This window comes from Thermobia domestica, chromosome 10 (genome assembly GCF_964235325.1).
Source record: "Thermobia domestica chromosome 10, izTheDome1.hap1.1, whole genome shotgun sequence".
Lineage (NCBI taxonomy): Eukaryota > Metazoa > Arthropoda > Insecta > Zygentoma > Lepismatidae > Thermobia > Thermobia domestica.
The window spans coordinates 17,189,904-17,200,811 of NC_137463.1; positions in this window are offsets into that span (position 1 = coordinate 17,189,904).

Consider the following 10,908-nt stretch of genomic DNA (forward strand, 5'->3'; position numbering starts at 1 on the left):
AGTGGGTAACACAATTTCGAGGCAATGACAGTCACAAAAACACTTATATGATAGGAAGACGTGTACATACTCCCTGCCTCACGCTCAAACCTTCAGACAACTGAGCAACAGTAGAGTGGTGACTGGGAGGTAGGAAAAATACAATGTTGCCAGGCTTCAATAAGCCATTTTCTCACAAATTGGAATATTGGATGTAATTCAAGAAATTCTGACCATGTTTCTTTTTGCCATAAAAAAGCTGAGATTTTTCAAAACAATCGTTGACAATTTACATACATGGTAACTTCATTTAGCAACATTTTCTAAACTTCTGTTCAGGTAACATCTGTATTTTACCTGAATATATTAGGTGTTCGTCACTGAGCTTGTGTGTGAGTATCGCAAGTATAATGTTGCAAACTTTTCTCAATTTCTCCAAATATTTAATTTTCCCGGTTTTTAAAAATTACTTCCACACTATTTTACTCCCCTTGTGTTTGAGCTCTGATTTTTAATATAGCACACCTGAATGTATAGGGTTACTGAGCTTATATTTGCGTAGCGTGACAATGTTGCAAACCTTTCTAAATTTGTTTTTCTAAAAAACGTTTTCCCGTTTTTTCAAAAATTTTCTTCTACAAATTGAGCGCGATGGGTCCTAAATGTTTACCGTTGGAATTTGTGGTCCATACTCTTTCCAAAGAGGTATCATTTGTTATTCTGGGATAGTTAGGAAAGGAGCAGAGAGGCTTCAAACCCGCAGTTCTGCGATTTCCTTAAAATTTTAACCAAAATCTACTATAACTGACATTATTTCAAAATCTGAGGGTGCACAGCCAAAATTAAGATCAGATTCGTTTTCAGCAGTTCGAAAACTATAAGGAACATTTTGTTTCATGAAAGAAAATTTTTCACTGTCGACCAGTGTAATCTGCTAGTGTTTCAAACTCACTATGTTATTAACTAACTTAGGATATTATGCTGCTGTATTATCATGGGGTCAATGTGGAACAAAACGAGCTCTGCGGGGCTTCTAACCCGTTCCTGCTCCTACTCCTATTTATACTATGGATCCGTATAGTAAAACTGCACGCACTTTTTTATCAATAAAGTTCTGTGTGCAAAGTGGACCAAATACTACATGACATTACGTCACGCTCGAGTGGTGCAACTTCAATGTAAAGTTAACCTTACCCTTTGGGAAGACATGCCGCCTTATGCAGAGTCGTTTCGACGTATGATTAGCGTCATACTAAAATTCTGACTACTGCAGGAGACTTATGTTAGTCGAAGCCTTTAGTATAGCACTAATCGCGCTTCAAAACGACTTTGCATAAGGCCCATGATATTTAATTGGCCGCATTGTTTTAGTCATTAATGAGTGGTGCGTACTTTGCAACACTTAACAGTTCCAAGGTACTAATTTTGCGCAGTAATACTATACAGATGTATACGGGTAGAGGAAAAAGAAGCGTGAAAATAAGAAATATTTATGATTTTAGTGAAAGCCATATATGTAACAGGGGTAATTGTAGGTAAGATATATGAAAGGAAGAAGAGATAAGTTGTACTGTCATTTGCGGCACTTTAGCCATATAATAATACTATATTTAAGTATACAGAGGTATGACAAATAAATAATATAGCGTGAATTTTCGAAATGGGTAAGCTGAAATCAGGGGCGGATCCAGGGGAATGATCGTCACACAGAAGAGAAAACTTTCTTATTTTATATATAAATAAAACCATTCCAGAATTTGAAGCTCTTAAAAGTAGCTCTAAGTAGCAGTATGACAATCCACTGCTCTTTTTCAGTTGATTATATAATCCAGTAAAAAAATAACAATGCTTCTATTTTATGTGAAGTATAACTGCTTCAAATAAACGAGTAAAAGTTAGTTTGTATTAATTGTTCACCATTCAAACTCAATATCTACTTCACTATTCACTCATAACAAATATCAACGTGCTAATACAATGCATTACTACTGCAGAATAGCAATAAATTATACTTTTACAACCAGAAGTACTCATTCTTCGCACGAGAAGATTAAAGGTTAATGAATACAAAACCGAGATTTTGAATATTGTAGAAATTTCCCTTTAGAAAGCGGAATTGTCGAAAATGATTGACATACTTATTTATTTTTTAATGGGGAGTTTAAAATAGCTCCAAAGAAAAGAAAAGTCTAATATTATATAAATTGCCCCCTTTCCCTTATTAGACAATGAAACTAGATATTTCCTTATTTTTAAATTAAGGGTTAATATCCCCAAACTGGGAATTTTCAATAAAGAAACATCGAAATTTTCGATCAAGCTGAAATATCTGTCATTTTCTTTTCAATTAACAATTTATATATAAAATTATCACAGTAGACATTTTTCGGAACAAAAATGAGAAGTTTGGATATTATATAAATTGTATGGGATTTTCGAAAACGCTGAAATACGTATGGTTTCTATTGCAGAACTTATGTACCAAGTTCCATATTCTTAACTTCATGAATTCGTGAGATACTCGATTCTTGCGAAAACCGTTAAACCTAATTGATTTTCCCCTTCGGTTACTACCTAGGTATTTAAAAAAAGAATTCATTATCTTTTGCTTTCAAGGCAAAAGGAGTATTCTGTTCAAATTCCACATTTCTATGTTGAGTAGTATGGCCTGGGTGTTGATGAATGAGTCACTTTCACTATTTTATACAGGGTGTTTCAAAACAGCACCGATAAAATCCACGTTCTGAAACATGGATTTTTGGATAGCGCACATACTAGTTCCTAAGTGAAGTCTTGACCCGACTACGCTATGTCCCATAGTTTTGAAGCTATTGACCTTTTATAGTTCATTTTTTTCATGTTTTCGGCAGCCTAAACTCCGAAGGGAATAGTGTTGCCACGAGACGAGACATTTCTCGTGTCTCGTCTCGTAACAGGACCCTTTTACACGAGACACGAGACTAGACAGACTACTTGTCCCGTCTCGAAAACGAGACGAGACACGAGACGAGACGGGACGTCTCGTGAAATATCTCGTCTCGTCTCGTGTCTCGAAAATGAAAACGGTGGCGAGAATGGTCAAGATTGAAATTGCCAGTGGTCATATAGATTGCAAAAGGAAAATCCCCTTTGTGAGAAAACATGTTAAAAAGCCTTCATAGAAAAGTGTCCTCTGTCTATTCAATGAAACAATCGTGATACATGAGCTTCCAGGAATATCATCCTTAATGTCTTGTCCCCAATTCCCCTTGCTGTAAACTGATGAATTCTCATTTTTTTTATTTCTGGCTGGAATGATGACAAACAAAATCAAAGACAGGGAAACCGGACTACCACCACCATCTATTCAATTTGAAAACTGGGTAAGGTCTACACTCATTACAGTCTGTAGTTGAAAGTTCTGGCTGAGATGGCGGACGATAACAGGAGTACACTTGTGTTTATTCTCTGGTGGCGGTATTCTTTTTGCTATATGAACCGAAAACGGCAATTGAAGTATGTCATCTTACAACTAAAATTTTGTCTTCTCTCTCTCTCTCTCCCTCACACACACACACAAACACACACACACATACACATAAAAACACACTTTTACCATTTTACCAATCGCTCGCTTATTATACAGCAGTCATGTTGTAAAATTCACCTCTTCGTTTGGAAGGCGGGCGAAGAACAAAGAAAGCACGACGAACCCTTCAAAATGTTTGCTTTCAGCAAATTTATGATACTAACAATAACACTTTAGGTGAAGAGGTTTTACAGGGGGACCCTCGTTTTGTTACGCGGAAATGTTTGATCTGACCAGAGTGCGAAATTGCCTTCTCCTTCTATGTTGAGAGGAGAGGAATACTTCCCTTTCCAAGTGAATAATATTCATTGGGACCTGAATTATCTTCAGAAATGGTTTCTTACAGGCATATAAAACATCTGGAACTTGATAAGTTTAAAGAACATTTGGTATAATATTCATGGAACTCCGTTGAAAGCAGAAAATATCATAAGAATGATCAAAATTCGAACATTGAAGAACATAATTAACAGAAAAGAAATAGGATACCCAAACCATATTTTTAAACCTGCTATAAAATGTATATCCTATATTTTTACTAATTCCTTACTCCCATGAAAGTATCCTGGGAAGGATGTTCTCCCCAATTTTTTCAGACTGAAATCCTTTTATCCCGTACGATTTCCCCCCTAACACAATACCAAAAAACAAATGTTGTTAAATCCATACACATGACCCTTCTGGGACTCAACCCGGAGCCTTCAAGCCATGGTCTATCGCCGCAGACCGCTCGGCTTGGTATGAAGATGTACGTTGTATGATTGCGAATAGATCACGCAGGCACGTAGCCAGGATTTCGAAATAGGAGAGGTCCGTGAAGCATACTGAGGTTATCACCGCAGGAGCTCGATCATTCTAAATTATTTTAGTGGCAGCATATATTTGTTCGTTTAGCCAGGATTTCGTAATCGGGGGGGGGGGGAAGTGGCATGCAATACTATGGTTACACACCAGGGGAGCGAGCAATTTAAACTATTTTACTGAAAACATACCCATATTGGTCTTTTAGGACAATAAAATGAGGACATGTTAGTAAGTATTTTAAGAAGAAAAACTATGAAGAAGTCTTGAGTAAAAGAAAATAAAAAAAAGTATTGAAAAAAGATATTGACTTAAGAGGTCATTCGAACTCGGTTCTACTTGTCTTCTTTCTTCCTCTTTTCTTATCTTCGTTTAATGCCATCAAGCATAGCAACGAGATCCTCTTTTGGGAGTAAAGATATCTTATAAAATGGATTAGAGGAATTCTACTCTCAGGTAGAATTTCTTAAGTTCTACCTGTGAGTCTGTTATCTAATGCAGATAGATGGAATTCGGAATGCTTCGTTACAATAATACCAATTTTCAACCTTCCCTCCCCGGGTTTCCTCCACACAAAGCTCCTCATAAGAAAGAGTAACCAAACACTTGCTCTAGTTTTATATTTTGGAGGCTGATTCATCTTTTTCTCGTTTCTTTTTGTTTCATCCTTCCTTAATATTTTTCATTTCTGGATCCGAAGGGGGGGGTCCGGACTCCCCGGACCCACCCCATGGCTACGTGCCTGGATCACGGCAATATAAGAAACTTTAATCCAAAATGGCCACCCAAAAATCAACTTTTTTTTTTTTTTTTTTTTTTTTTTTTTTTTTAGACACTAGCTAATCTGGGTGTACTGTCATGAGTTTGTTACACAAACGGGGCAACCACCACATAGTAGAACACACCCCGCGGTTATGGGAACAGATTTGAACCATGGAGGTGAAGACTGGCCCCAAGCATTCTTTCGTCCGATGTGTCGTTCAGCTCCCATTACTATGGAACTTTATGTAGAGCTTACTGTGCAGTAACATATAAAATTTCAACCAAATACTTTCCATTACTCAATAAAATTATTTGGTTCCGAGCTTTTTTTTTAAAAAAAAATAATTGCAACAAATCTAAACATGCTAAAATGGAAAGTAGTTTTTGGATTGTTATGATATCTTTCCATCTCTCTCTCTCTCTCTCTCTCTCTCTCTCTCTCTATATATATATATATATATATATATATATATATATATATATATATATATATATATATATATATACAGACACTATAAAGCAAGTGGGCTGATAGTATACGATAGTGTCGGGGATGGTGACACCTTTACATCGAACTTTGCTTGTCGTGTAAACATTATTTGACATTAGTGTCTTCATCTTCGACGTACCTATGAGCAATTTGCTGTATATTCGTGTATTAAAACTGGTGAAACAAATTTCAATGTTTCAGAATGTAAATTTAAAAAAGCCAGGGGTCGAGAAGCCTCAGACAACTAACAGCAGAGATATATTATCTTGTAAACTATTTGTACTTGCCTTGTGAGCTTATTTGAATTTATTTTTAAGACCTTTAGGCAACGGATGATGATGGGAAAATTAGTGAAATGAAGAAAGTGTTAGGATACTAGACAACTTCGAGAAAACACACACATTCGAAAAATGAAATGAAATGAAATCTTTGAGTTTTACGTCCCACGTTTATGCCGGTTAGGCTAAAGGAGACAGTGATGAGTAATGAATGAAATGGTGGAATGAAGAAAGTGTGAAGAAACGGGAGAACCCCGAGAAAACACACGCACACGGTGTTTGTCCACCACAAAGTTCACTTGGCGGGGCTGGGATCGAACCCGAGACCCCAAGCACCAGTGGTGAACGCTCTACCACTGAGCCACCGCGGTCCCCACACACATTCAATGTTTGTCCATCACAAAGCTCACATGGCACTACCCGAGATCGAACCGACTACCACATACACTAGAGGTGAAGGCTTCACGGTGTAGCTACCGTGACATTTCTTGTCTTGTGTGTTCTGGGTAATACTTGTAACTTAGTTGTATCTTGATTAGCATGGTGCAGCCTGCTACATTTTACTTTCGTTCCCATGGTATGCTGCTATATTTTTTACGAGACAAAACGAGACGAGACGGGACATAACCTCTCGAGACGAGACGAGACAGCCTGAAGTCTTGTCTCGTCTCGTCTCGTGGCAACACTAGAAGGGAAGCATTTGTGCAACCAGGTTGGTCTACACTTTGTCTTATTTTGGTTCATGAATCACCTCCCAAACGTTGTCGGTGTTGCTTTGAAACACCTGTATAATAGCACTAGCAGAATACTCGTTCTTCGCATGGGGAGAATACGTTTCATTTTGGCCATAAAGGGTTGAATTTGGATTTAAACTGCATCAGAAGTATCATTCTCATGACCCAGAAAACTGGATACGGTACTAATATCGGTCATTTGTATGTTCCTCCCCGTTCCCCCCTTCCCTAAGCTGCGGAGCTGAATTTGGATTTAACTGCATCGAAAGTGTCACTGTTTGTCTCAGCTACCCAGAAAACTATGGATTCGACACTAATATAGGTCATTTTCGATCATTTTAAAATATGCCCCCGCCTTTTCCTCCCCTAAGTTATACCGTCAAAATGAAATTATAAAATACATCCAAGGCCTGAACCTTTTCTATGTTGAAAATTTGATCGAGATCAGCCGGGTGGTTCAAGAGGTATGAAATCACAAACATAGTTACTTTCATTTTTATATATAGATAAATATACTTTAACGAAAATAGCTACCTTGACATTCAGTATGAAATAAATAAATTACAGTTCCTGTGTGCGTTAATATTATCTACTATAAAATTATTATTCGATACCTTTTCCCGTCAGCGTTTAAAAGTTAGTGAAAGCCGATCTTTTTAAAAAATTTCATTATTGTTATATTTTTTAAAAAATTTATATCTGTACGGGGAAACACAAAAATAGTGCAAAATCTCAGACTTTCTTTTCTAAACGCTATGCTTTGACTGTCACCCATGTTCGCCGGTTTCACAAATCAACTTGGTCTCGAATTTGTGTATTTCATCAACAGTTTCTTTTGATGGGAACGACTACGAAGTGATTGTGTCTCCGTCCATTCTCATGCGATAAAGAATAGCTCTCGCCTAAACTTTAAAAGTGCTATTGCTTGGCTCACTTAATATGGAACATTATTATAACATACTATTAAATATTTGGATTATAGCCTAAAGAGACCCTACGTCCCTGCTAATTTCTACTGTAGAAAAAGAAAATGGTGACATATTGCTAGAGTTCCTGCTACAGAAAACTACAAAATCCATGTTAAGAAAACCAGATTATAGAAAGTTTACTGAGAAAAGTTTCTGCAAACAGAGTGGCACTAGTGTTTCGTTATTTCAAAATTCGAAAGAATACATCTTTGTTTAAATTACCTTTGTATAATCAAATTCTTTATTTTTCACAAGAGTTTTAATAAGTAGTTTTGTATGAGAAATGGAAATATTTCGCGTGAACATTTTCGTACAATGATTTACCGAAACAATGCATAGAGGGACTTGATTTGGGCTTTGGCGATGAAGCACTACCCCATAGGACTGTGTATAATTTGTTTTCAGAATTTCAGCATGGTTATCCATTTCTCAGTGGTGAATTTCGTGATAGTCGTCCATCCACGTGTTTTTGCCAGTAATGTTGATGCTGTGCTTGCAATGATTGAGATATTGCCATGTGACACACCGTGAGACTCAATCATTACACATTTTGATATGAATACATATGATTTTGCATGGTCATCTGAACGTACGGGAACGGTGCAACCTGTTGGATCCTACACAATTTGACGTAAGCTCAAAACCAGGATCTTGCCAATTGTACATCCTTACAGGGACGAAACTTTTACCTATTCATACGAACCAGAAACTAAATAGCATGGGTATTTTGAAATGAGTCGAAACAAATAAATGTTCGTTCGAAGAGTACTGCCAAGTAAATGATTGCTTGTTTCTTCAGTTACACCAGACATGTACTAACCATAACATTAGGAGTTCGAAGGACTGTAAATACCACTACCATAACGCCAGAACCCATTAAGCACACCAAACTTGATTTTTTTTTTTTTTTTGGTAAAAACGTCGAAAATGAATAGGTTTTACCTCCCACAGTTATGCCGGTTATGATGAGAAATGAATGAAATGGTGGAATGATGAAAGTGGGAGGAAACTGTAGAACCCCGAGAAAACCCACGAGCACGGTGTTTATCCACCACAAAGTCCACACGGCGCGAGCTGGAATGGAACCAAGGGACCCCAAGCACCGGAGGTGAACGCTCTACCACAACCACCGTGCCCCCCAGTAAAAACGTAGAGTTAATGACATTATCATACTTACCTGATATAGTATCTAATGACATTTTGGTTCCCACACATGAAAATTAAGACGCATAGTGAGTGATTTATGTCGTCTGATACAGCTGTGGACAGAGGTTCCTAAGGTATTTCTTCCAACTGCTGTAGAGTAAAACAATTGAATATAATGTACAGACAGAAAAGCATATTCTTCCGAATATTATATCACTGTAGATAGCAGTTTACGGCTTTTCCAGTAGCCCTCGTAGTATTCTGCAATCGATTTATTCTGGGTATGCAAGTGATAGCTGCGAACGATAGTTTACTAATTTGTTTTTTTATTACAAAGTATGAAGAAGGAGAAAGGATAAAAACCTTGTGGACTTTGAAATAACAGCCAACACGTAATCTACATTCAAATTTTGCAGCTGCAACCTTTCATGAATTCTACGAACATACTACGTAATGAACTTATACTTAACATTTTACAAGAGAAAGTACACAGGGTTATTCGGAGATGGCCAACGGTTGTTATGTGACTATAAAAATTAATGAAAAATATCACAGTTGAGAGAGAACCCAGGAAAGGATTACGGAGCATACATAATTGATTTCCTCCTCTCAAAGAACTTGCGTCGATGTGATACAGTGTTGACCCTAAATCGCTTGACACTAGCAGCTGTTAAGTTTCAACTGATTAGAGCCTTTTTATATTTGACTGAACAACTTCATTCAACCCCCACGACATCGTGTCACACTTCTGATTTATAATTAACAACAGTGTAACATTACATTTCTATAAGGTAGTGATTATGTAGTACTGAGCATCATTGGTGCTGCTGGAGGCGTCAATTGGTAGTGTTTCAAAGCTGATTTTAAATAGAGCCTTTCTACTTCAAGTGTGCCCTCGGAAAATATGTGAAACACTACGGCATCACTCCGCCGCCTTCTTATGGAGAAAACCTTCCCTTTGCTTTGGGGAAAGAAGTAAATGACTTCGGCTGTATTGCCAATTCGTCATTCAGTCGTAAGATCGTAGGCTACTTAAGGACTATATCGAAAAGTAACTATTAACATGTATGATTAACAGGAATAAAAATGAAAGATGTAATATATATATATATATATATATATATATATATATATATATATAGTGTTGATTAATTCGTGTGTCAATTTCATTTGTTCACTGTGCAAAAGTGATATGAGGTAAAGCTGTGGAATTTGGTGTAACTTTAGACGAAGGACATAAGTTTTGTTTCGCCATAGAAGTATGTCACTTGTACTGAAGATTGAAGAGATATAGGGTCAAAGATCAAAATTCGATTTTTTCCTTATGGAATTCCAATGTTAAATTCTGAAAGAGCCTGAAAAAACGTAAATCGAAGTGATAAAGAAAAAGCTGTATGGTATGATTCTATGTCGCAAGCCAACCAAATATGCGTCAATTAAGTGTCATGGTCAGAGGTCACTGTCAGATCAACTTCACAGGTCATCTTGAGAACCCATTTGACATGATGAGGTACGGACATTGCGTTGTTTTCAGTGCATTCAAGTGAGTTCTCAAGAAGACCTGTGACCTTGATCTGACAGTGACCTCTGACCATGACACTTAATTGACGCATATTTGGTAGGCTTGCGACATAGAATCATACCATACAGCTTTTTCTTTGTTATCACTTCGATTTACGTTTTTTCAGGCTCTTTCAGAATTTAAAATTGGAATCCCATAAGGAAAAAATCGAAATTGTATCTTTGACCCTATATCTCTTCAACCTTCAGTACGAGTGACATGCTTCTATGGCGAAACAAAACTTATGTCCGTCGTCTAAAGTTACACCGAATTCCACAGCTGTACCTCATACCACTTTTGCAGTGAACAAATGAAATTGACACACGAATTATTCAACGCTCTTTATATATATATGTTACACTACAATACTTGTTGAATACACAGAGAAAAAAGTATACATTTACAGTTCGTGACCGATGAATAAACGAAGCTTTCGTCGACCACTACCCAATAGTTTCTGCACAGTATTGGCGGTGCATTTTCTCGTTGCGGCAGACCAATATTTCCTGAATTCAGCCATGTTCCTGGCAGCTTTACCACCTTGTTTGACATTTTTCTTCACAAGTGCCCAATATCGTTCATTAGGTCGGAGTTGAGGGCAATTTGGTGGGTTCACATGTT